Source organism: Quercus robur, chromosome 9, assembly GCF_932294415.1.
Source record: "Quercus robur chromosome 9, dhQueRobu3.1, whole genome shotgun sequence".
NCBI lineage: Eukaryota > Viridiplantae > Streptophyta > Magnoliopsida > Fagales > Fagaceae > Quercus > Quercus robur.
Genome location: NC_065542.1, coordinates 12,851,556 through 12,862,092, shown reverse-complemented (window position 1 = coordinate 12,862,092; position 10,537 = coordinate 12,851,556). Strand labels below are relative to the sequence as shown.

General features: G+C 32.4%; 1 long non-coding RNA gene across 2 annotated transcripts; it reads right to left on the bottom strand.

Moving 5' to 3' along the window:
- Nucleotides 1–8,326, bottom strand: LOC126700329 (uncharacterized). 2 transcript variants are annotated; one of them, XR_007647116.1, is made up of 5 exons: nucleotides 5,156–8,326; nucleotides 4,983–5,053; nucleotides 3,092–3,168; nucleotides 592–918; nucleotides 1–38 (listed from the first exon to the last, which is right to left on the bottom strand). It is a non-coding gene; the product is annotated as an uncharacterized LOC126700329 (long non-coding RNA). The 2 variants fall into 2 exon arrangements; XR_007647115.1 differs by having other exon boundaries at nucleotides 4,983–8,326.
- Between the last annotated feature and the right edge of the window lie 2,211 nt (nucleotides 8,327–10,537).

The following is a 10,537-nucleotide window of genomic DNA, read 5'->3' as shown; positions in this document are numbered from 1 at the left end:
CCTGATAAGCTCTAGAAGGAACAGCTCGTCCTTTGTTTCTGCACAAATAAATAACCCAATTTCTATTATATGAAGCAATAAATTCCGTTTTGCAATTAACCATTGTATAACCTTGGTCTATCCTACGTAAACATTAGAGAAAGACAACTATAATATAAGCAGCATGTTTCAACAAATAGTAATATACTATAAGAGCTTGTGCCTTTTAAAATAGGCAAACAATGTCTCAAAAAAAAGGCAAACGAAATGCAATACTATAACCTTTTTTTCCTAGAAGAACATCCACCTTTATTTGTGTGATATACGTTACATAATTAAGACAAAATAGGCTATATATATACTATCTTAGGCATTGCAAAGCTGATCAGTGCTTTCAATATAAAAAATTTAGCAGTCTCAATTTTCAAAAAAAAAAAAAAATACTAATCCCAATGAATTTCAAAAACGACTAGTCAAAACCAAATCTAACTCAAATAACTAAATCTGAATCTAAACCAATCCAACCAATAAATTCAAACCTAAATCATATTCAATCCCCAGATTTGAAAATGAAAAAGAAAAAGAAGACAATAACAAAAACAATAACTGTACCGATTATGCGGTAATGGGTATGCCGCCTGTCTCTCTGTGCCTTCCAGACTATATCTTTGCGTATGAAGATTTAAACAATTCTTTGCTTCTTTCTCTTTAATTGTACATTAGGATTTCAATCTTAGGAATTCCTATCCTTCATAGGAAACATTACATTAGTAAACGTAAAATATCAATCAAATTAAATTAAAATTAAAATAGGATTCCAATCCTTAACATCTCAGATATCTAATAAATGTTAAAAATATCAATTTCTAATAAATGAAAGACATTTGCCTTTAGGTTCTCCATATCAATATCTGATAGTTCTGCAAAGAAGCATCCAACCTGATAAAACATCAGATCCTAACTTCAGTGACCATTCCAATAAAGAGAAGAAAGAAATTAATAAAATTAAGGACAGAAAAAATCATTAGAATGATAAGAAATGAAATGGAACATCATCCTAGTTCATCAACCACCTAAAAGAACAAAAGATACACCTAAGCCACTCTATATAACTACCTTTTCAAAAGACATAAGAAAGACGTGGAGAATAACATCCCTTAACTGAGATAATTACTTTCTCAACCTCCAAATATTTGGAAAATGGGTTAATCTGCCAGGCTCACTATTTTGTAAAATAAAACCAAAGACAATCTTTTCTGTCATTGTGTTTTAGGTCTAGTTCAGGCTATGTCTAAGCAATATTCCACCAAAGTACTTGAGTCATACCATCAAATTTTGCAGAACAGAGACATTATCAGCTGCAATAAGTTTTGCTACCTGACATGGACCATTAATTACAAGGGACCCACATGATGTAAGGTCCACTTACGTGGAAGATCCAGGTTCATGCAATCTCCACAGTAATTGTAGAAAAATATGCACTCTGCAAAGCTAATGTTAAACTGAACTGTTGAACAAACTTTACCTATTTTTTACTTCAAACATTTTGAGTACAAATTTAGTTCTGCCAATTTTAAAGCAACTATACCTTTGTAGGCACAGTCATGGTTGCACGTATATATGCATCTTTATGCAGGAATAATAGTAAGATATTCACGTACTCATACATAATATAGTCAAAGAATATCTTGTACAAAGAGACATTCATTTTCTGAAATCAGTACAAATCCCATATTCACCTTAAGGTATTATATTCACTTAACAACAACAACCAAGCCTAAGTCCTAAAATTTTGGCATCAACTATGGATCCTCAACATATTAGTTACGGTCAACCACATGTATTTTTTTTTTTTTTTCATTTCATTAGTGGTTTCCCACACATTCATTTAGATTACCATGTTACTTAGAAATAATTAATTGGTCAAGACAAAAAAATTTACAAAGTTTAAAAATGACCCCAGCTATCTAACAATAGATTAAAATTCAAAATTCGTCAAGGGCATGTTGTACAGCCCCTCATTTGTCCTACTTGTAGGAATGCTATCTATAAAATACAATATCACTCCATTTAAAATCAACACCAATTATCTTTTATAGAATTAAAAAAAAAAAAAATATATATATATATATATATATCATATGTTACAATGGTGTCCATCTAGAAACAAAATATCAAGCACATAGTGAGCATCATATGTCGTTGGAAACACACAGGCACCAACCTAAAGCAAATTAACCACAAACTAAAGCCCTTTTATGTTGGGGTGAATTTTTTTTTTAATAATAAGTTTTGTGTTTATAGAGATAAAACATAGCCTTAACTCACAGCACATACTTTGAAAACAATTTGTTTTTTCACTCTTCAATTTCCAATGAAAATTGCTCTGTTGGTTTCTCATGTTAATATCTCAAACTTACCACACCAATGAGCCAAGCTCATCTAAGTAAAACAACTTCAAATTGTCAACTGCATGCTAGATCCAAACGCAATGGACAGAGTTAGAGCTTAGAATTAATGGAGTCAACGCCAAAAGTGAACTCTAGAACAAATGTAAACTACCTATGCAAATTGAATCAAGATGTAACTAAGCAAATGAATTAATAAGAGAGAAATATGCATACCAATAATATCAATTGGCATACCGATCAAAATGTGCATAACCAAGCATTCTAGCCATAACAACTGGGACAATGCACTTCATCTTCATTTCAGGCCTCATCATACCCATCAACACCACACAAATACCATTATTGATTGTCCCATAAGTAGCTCTTATACCTAAAAGCCCAAAAATCTAACCCAAAACAAACTAAAAAATAACACAATCCCTTCCAAAAACAAAGCAGCTACTTCTTTTATTTCTCCCTAACTCTTGCATTTTTGTGATTCTATTAGTCTAACTTAAACAACCTAAGATTGAAAATTGCATTAAGATTGAAAATAGTATGACACAAAACATAGAAATTAACAAAGATCAAAATACTTGCAGCAAGTAAGCTATTTAATAGAATTTGCAAATTATAAATTTCTCAAATTAACATTAAAACCAAATTATGCTCAAGTAGAAATTGCCCATCAAAAGAATAATGCCTGCTACAAAAAAGCTTACCATAGATATAGGATGGCAAGATGTAGAGAAATAAGTTTCAAAGAACAAAATGCCCATTGTTCCTAATTTACTTATCCCTGCAATACAGGAAAATAGAAGAGATTATCAGCATAAGAAAGAAGTAGATTTCAATGATACTAAGCAAGGAGGTAAAGAAAAAAAAATTGGCAAGAAGATAGGTAAGCACCATGTTACTGGACCATTAAACTTGTTATATCAAGAACTTTATGCTCTTTTCAGATTATATACAGGATAGGGGGGATTAACAAAAACGACGACATACAATAAGTTGTGTAAAGAAGCATCAAATATGGGGGGGGGGGGGGGGGGGGAATTCAAATGGGGTCTACCAAGTACTCCAACCAACCACAAAAATCAGTAACAACTCTCTAGGTGTCTCTTATGAAAGAAGAATTTAATTCTGTTTTAGGGAAAAAAAATACTAATCAAGCACCAAAAAAGAAAAAAAGAAACTTGAGGAATATTAAGAGGAACAAACTACTTTCTATTCTTCTTAAATACTCCCACCGTCCCACTTTGTTTGTTCTGTTTGAAAAGTCAAATTTTTTAAGGGAACATCATTTATTGTCTTGTCTATCTTTTAAAAATATATAAGTTTCCAAAATTACCTTTAAATAAATTTATAAAAAATTTGAATTATTAATAAAATAGGGGTATAATAGGAACATTAGTAAATTAATGACTTTTATTTTTAGAAACAGGACAATATTTTGGGACATCCCAAAATGGAATAGAGGACAAACAAAGTGGGACGGAGGGAGTAGCATTTAAATTTACATATCCATAAATTGAGTTTTATGAAAATACTCCAGAATATGTAAAAAAAAAAAAAAAAACACACACACACACACACAAATTCAATAATTAATTATTTCACTCAAACAGCAGAACGCAACAATACCCATTTGGGACATACTTATACCTGTTGGAGAATAAGTCATGGGAAACCTAGTAAGCATTCCGTTTCTTTATAGTGAAATCCCTTTTTTTTTTTTTTTTTTTTTTTTTTTTTTTAAATTTATTTATATATATATATATATATATATATATATTAATTGTAGTAATCTATAAAACATAACAAAAGCACATATAATTTAATAGGCTTATTGTAAATTAAATCGAGAAAGATAGATTTAGAGAGACGAAAAAATAAAATCAAAACCTAATGTAACCCAAACACCTAAATAAAAATCAATCCAACCAAATTACTCAAAACTAATTCATATTTCATACCCAAATCTAAGAAAGAAAGGGGGAAAAAAAAGAAAAAAGAAAAAACTTTACTTGTGGTAGCTCAGATTCACACTCCCTCTCACTTTGTCATCACACCACAAGCCAACACTCACACCGAAATGAAAACAACACAGCAATGTCAAATTCCAATGTATAAAATGAAAGGTTTTCATAGAAACATACACTGATACACAGCTCTAGGAACTATATTAAATCTTTTGCTCTATGACTAATTATGTATCTTTAATAAGAAAAAGAAAGAAGAGTAGAATTGATTTGTTTTATTTTTTGAATACTCATTTGATTTGTCTTCTTTTGTTCTCATACAGATAAATCTTCTGTTGTGGAGTTTTTAATGCTGTAAACTAATGAAAAAGAATCGCAAGCAGCTTATGCAGTTAGAACAAATCAAAAAACCCAATATGGTTGGTGACAATTATTTTTAAAAGAGAACATAACAGTTTGACAGGTTAGTTGAATACAATATAAGAATCAATTGAATGCAAATATTTATTTTTTTTGAAGAGAAAGCTGGCTAAAATATGCAAATCAAAGCCAATTCAAACACAAATGCACTAATGGACAAAACATAATACAAAGTATGAGATAGACAAAGAGAAAATTAGGTTGTCCTTACCTATCAATTTGTTCCAGCAACTCTTCTTGCAAATTACCCAAGTTTTGTGATTGGCAAAGAACTAGGCAAACCTATATTTCAACAAAATGATAGGGTCAGAAGGTTTTTCAAATTACAGGAGAGAAAGATGAAAGAGAGACTACAAAAGAAGGGTTTGATCCATCAAAAATTACCATAAATTATGTAAACTTGTGAAACTAAAGAGACATTGGAATTTCAAGAGCAGTCTCAAAGAAAAATCTTGCAAGGATCTTAGTTAAAAACTAAGTTTTGAACTTTACTTTAAAAACTCCTTTACAAATTCAATGTCTTGCTTTTAGTAAGTTAGCTCCTTACAAAGCACCATGTACCTCAAGCAGAAGATATAAGTTAGTTACAACTTCACCTTATAAAAATTAAGTATAAGCTTTCCTTCTAAACCAAGCTTGCTAAAGCCATCTATTAGAACCTTTGTCACAATACAGGAAAGAAAGATGATAGAGAGACAACAGAAGAAGCTAAAGAAAATATTGTAAATGGTATGGATATTGTAAATATGTGAAAGTGTGTTTCCATATAAAAGGTAGTGCAACAATTCAACAAAATCTGAATCTACGAATTAAAATGTAAACCATACAGCCATATTTCAGAAATAATCCCTTAATATTCAATAACACAGTATTCTTGGTTATTTATTTGTTTATGTTAGGTTCTAAAGACTTAGGTATTTATGTATTTAGAACTATAATATGTATTGTTGGCAAACCATGATCAAAACAATGTGTTTAGAAGTGTTTTAGTCTTGCTCAAAGTTGTGCATTTTCGTAAAGTTGGAATTGAGCTAATGTAGAAAAGTTTTATGCATTTCGGCCTGGCTCGATCGATTGAAGCTCGGGCAGAATGTTTTTTTCTACAGATTTTCTAACTCAGCCCTAGTTGTTTTAAAACATTTTAGGGTTTTCTAATTTGTCCTAAGTATAAAAGACAAACCCTAGCCACGTTTTAGTGTTGCTCATATTGCGGTTTGTGTAAATCTCTTGTGAGATCTAGAGGAGCTTTCCTTTACACAAACTTAGGGTTTTCAAGAAAAAGATTTATCTACACCTTGATGATCAACTCGGTTGCTGCCATTGAAGCTTAAAGAAAACACAAGCGGGTGTGCTTGTATTTGGTGGTGAATCCAAGAAAGAAGGAGTCCGTGGATTCGGAGCTTGCATGTGGTTGTGTCAGTAAGTTCTACTGGTTGGTAGCAATAAGAAGTCGAGCGTGGGGGCTTGTAAGTCTTATTGTATGAACTTAGATTCTTTCTAGTGGATTTGCCTTTTACCTTGAGGATAGATAGGTTAAATCCTCCCTAGGTTTTTTACCAGTTTGGTTTTCCTGGGTTATCATATCGTTGTGTTATTTATCTTTCCGCTGCTATGCATGATATGATTGTTTGATTGTGATAACCTAGACTTGTAATTTGGACAAAGTAATCACTTGGCTAATTACCTAGGTTAATCTAATTGTGTTTTTAAGGGGTCTAAAAACTAACAGTTTATTTCTATTTAAAAAACACAGCAAATAATCCAAGAAACCATAATTTCACTCTAAAAAAATTATAAATTATCCTTACATTGTAAACTGTGAAATCTAAAAGCAACAAAGGTGAAAGATGACTATTAAAATCAGGAATCAAAATCCCTAGTGTTACCTAAACCAAAATACAGAGACCATAAACTATTAGATTTAAAAGCAGCAAAGGTGAAAGTTAACTATTTAAATCAAGAGCAAAAATCCCTAATTCAAAAACATAGAAAATAATCCAGCAAACCATAATTTCACTTAGAAAAATTTATAAATTATCCTACATTGTAAAGTGTCAGATTTGAAAGCAGTAAAGGTGAAAATCCCTAAAGTTACCCAAGAGCGAAAATCCCTAATGTTACCCAAACCAAAATAAATATACGATAATTTGAGACAAAACATCCAAACAAAGAGAATAAACCAATCTATCCTTCAATAGGAATCAAAGGAAAACCCTAAACAATTCAGCAGGAGGAGAAAAGTTTAAATATAGAAATTCAAATAGGAAAAGCACCAGTGGGAAGTTACAGGAATTGAAAATAGTGGTTGAAGTGGGAAAGAGTGTGCTTACCTTCCAGATATACTACTGCAGAGAAGGGATGGGGGTAGGAATAACGATCAAAGTAGCAAGGATGGGGGCAAAGTACGCATAGAGCATATGGCAATTAGAAGGGAGGCAATAGGGTAGAGAATGAGCAATGACAAATATTAATTCTAGAAGAATTAATGTTAAAAAAATATGCAAATTTCAAGCATAGAGAAATTGATTTTGAAATGTAAAAGGAATAGAGATGCAGATATAAAGGTAAGGAACCAAATTGATTGAAATAAAGAGAGCATGCGTAATTAATTGGGGGGAAAAATGAACTCAACTGACTCATACCTATTCTTTGAATTCATCATCTTATTCTTTATAAGACATAGATAAGGAAAAAGGTCCAATTTACTTTTTTATTCCCACTTGACTTGTAAAACTTATATCTTTGTCTAGAAACTATTCGAAAAAAAACTACGTTTTAACCTAGAAACTGTAGATAAATAAACATGAACAAATTTAACCCAAATAATCAAAACAGAACCACTTATAACTCAAATACCATAATGAGAACCAAATATAACCTAAAGACCAAAACAAATATCAAAGCCTGATAAAAAATGTCAAACTAAAAAGAGAAGAGAAAAACTTAATTTGAATACCAAAATCGAAACCAATCCAAACAAAATATCAAAACCTAATCATAATTAATAAACAAACTTCAATTGAAGATAAAAACTCATCGGTAGTGGTTTTCGGCCTCTCTCTATCTTCCCCTGCATGAGAGTTTTTTTTTCCAAACAGTAAAAAAAAATGGTAGAACGACTGGTTTTGCTTGTTTTTAATGAATCTTAGGCACATCTTTTGATAGTTGTTCTAAACGGTATATGATGGTGGTGGGATGCTGAAGGAGTGAAAGAGTGGCGATGGGCTATGGTTTAGGGGTTTTGAGAATTGAGAGAGGCAGAGAAAACGGCTTCAACACGGAGGAAGTGGCAAAGAAGGAGAAAAGGTTTATCGGGAGAGGGTAGGTTTTGGGTTTTATGTGTAAATCGGGCTTTCAAATGTTGTAATGATCGGGATTTTGGTTGGATTAAACCATAAACGTGGTAGAATCGATGCAGAGTTCATCGCCTTTCTCTGTTTCTTTCTCCGTGTCCTAGCCCTCATCCTCTATTTCAACGCCTCTTTCTTTCTCCGCTTCTTTCCCCGTTTCCTTGTCGCCTCTCTCTCTCTTTCATCACCTCTCTATTTCCATTTCCGTGTATCCTTTAATTTTAATTGGTTATTTTTTTGTTATTTATAATGAGAGACTTTTAAATGGTGTGTAGCATTGCCAAAGAACATAATTCATCACTTTTTAACTTTAATGTGGCAGAATTTTAGATGGACATTTTTCCTACATGGCAGCACCTCTTTTATTACAAGAAAAGACTTTTGCTATTAATTGTAGATGTGGCAGAATTTTAAGTTGTCTTTTTTCCTACATGTCGCAACCACCTTAATTGTAAGAGAAGGCTTCTGCTATTATATATAGTATATGATTATCAAATTCAAGAAATTGATGTAGTATGGTCTAGGCCTGTCCAGCGACCCGTGATATCTGACTCGCCCGACCATATCCGCCCGACCCGAAGGTCCACGGGTGAATCCGAGTGCATATACGGGTCGGTTACGGTTGTTGTTTTAAGAGGAACCGATTATTCGGTTCGGGTTTCGGGTTACACAATAAAAAATCCGAATAACCCGACCCGACCGAATATTTGGTAAAATAAAATAATAAATCACTCTCCACCACAGTCCACTCAGTCTGATATAAGTCATGTCATGAGCTGGTTAGTGGGTAACGTGCTAATTAACCATTTTTGGGCACAACTTCCCAATTTCAAATCCAACCATTTAAATATATATATATATATATATATATATATATATATATATATATATATATATTTTTTTTTTTTTAAAGAAATAGCTGTTTAAAATCAACGGTTATAATACTACTCAGTCTACTCTACAGTAGTACAGCCCCCTAGCACAGCATAGAGAGTCAGAGATATCAAAATCAACGGTTAAAATTAAACTAATATCAAAATCTAACGGTCACAATTAAAGATGAAATATTTGATTAGATATCTCAATCTTAATCTCATATCCCAACTCTCTCTCTCACTCTTCAAAGTTCAGTCTTCACCGAATCAAGATCAAGTGATCAACATGTCATCAACGGCCTCAATCTCTCTTCATTCTTCACCTAATCACTCTCTCACCAAATCCACGGCCTTAGACCTCACTCTCTCTCTCTCTCTCTAATCGCAATCTCATATCTCTCACTCTTAAAGTAACGTTCTCTGTATCTCTCTCTTTCTCTCTCTCTCTCTCTCAATCTCAATCTCAAATCCTCAAAACCTGAAATCTCTTCACCAAATCCTCTAGTCTCACACAAATGCTCTCTGTCTCTCACTCTCTAATCTCTACAGTCCCTTCACCAATTTCATACGAAATCTCAAATCTTCATCAGTCTTCAATCTTCACTCTTTAAAAGCTTTCATCTTCGGTCTTCTCACCAATAAACAGACCACACTCTCAAACTCTCAGCTCTCACTTTGCCTCTCTCTACTCCAAGGTCCAAACCCTAGCTTCTCACTACAAGTTCTTCACACCTAGCCGCCACCGCCACCACCAGCAGCCACTCCTCTCCCTGCCACCGATCATATGGGTTGAACCTAGGGTATGTGTTCTCCTTTTCTCATCTCTCTTTTTTTCAGTCTCTCATGGATTATATATGTTATGAAAATCTACTGTTAAAATCAAATAAACCCTAAGTTTTATAATTTGAAACCCTAACTAGAAATAGTTGAAACCTTAACCATTTACTTTTGTTCTTTGTTCTTTGTTCAGTAACTTCAGTTGTTTGATTAATTTTGTTCCTATTTAAATTTTATTCAGGAATTGAAAGTTGTACATGTGGGGTTTTCAGTCTTCAAACTTGAAATTAACACCCACGGTTTTTCAAGGTATGATTTTTGTTTCCCTTTGTTTTTTGTGTTCAAAGTTGGGATTTTGTTCTTTTTTTGTTAGAGACGTAGAGTTGATGCATGTAACTTAAGCTGTTGTGGATGTGTTCAATGTTTCAACTTTTATTATTTAGTAAAATTTATACTGTTAAAAATCAAATAAACTCCCAAGTTTTTTGTTCTTTGTTTATTTGTTTAATTAATTCTGTTCCTATTTTAATTTTACTCAGGAATTGAAAGTTGTCCAAGTGGGGTTTTCAGTCTTCAAATTCATAACTCCAACACCCCTAGTTTCTTTAAGGTATGATTTTTGTTTCCCTTTGTGTTTTGTGTTAAAAGTTGGGATTTTGTTCTTTTTTTTGTTAGAGTTTTATGTAGAATGCTGTTATCTGGATTCAAGCATCAAAGATTTTCCTTTTTGGTTTGTTTGATTATTATTATTAATTGTTAGTTTG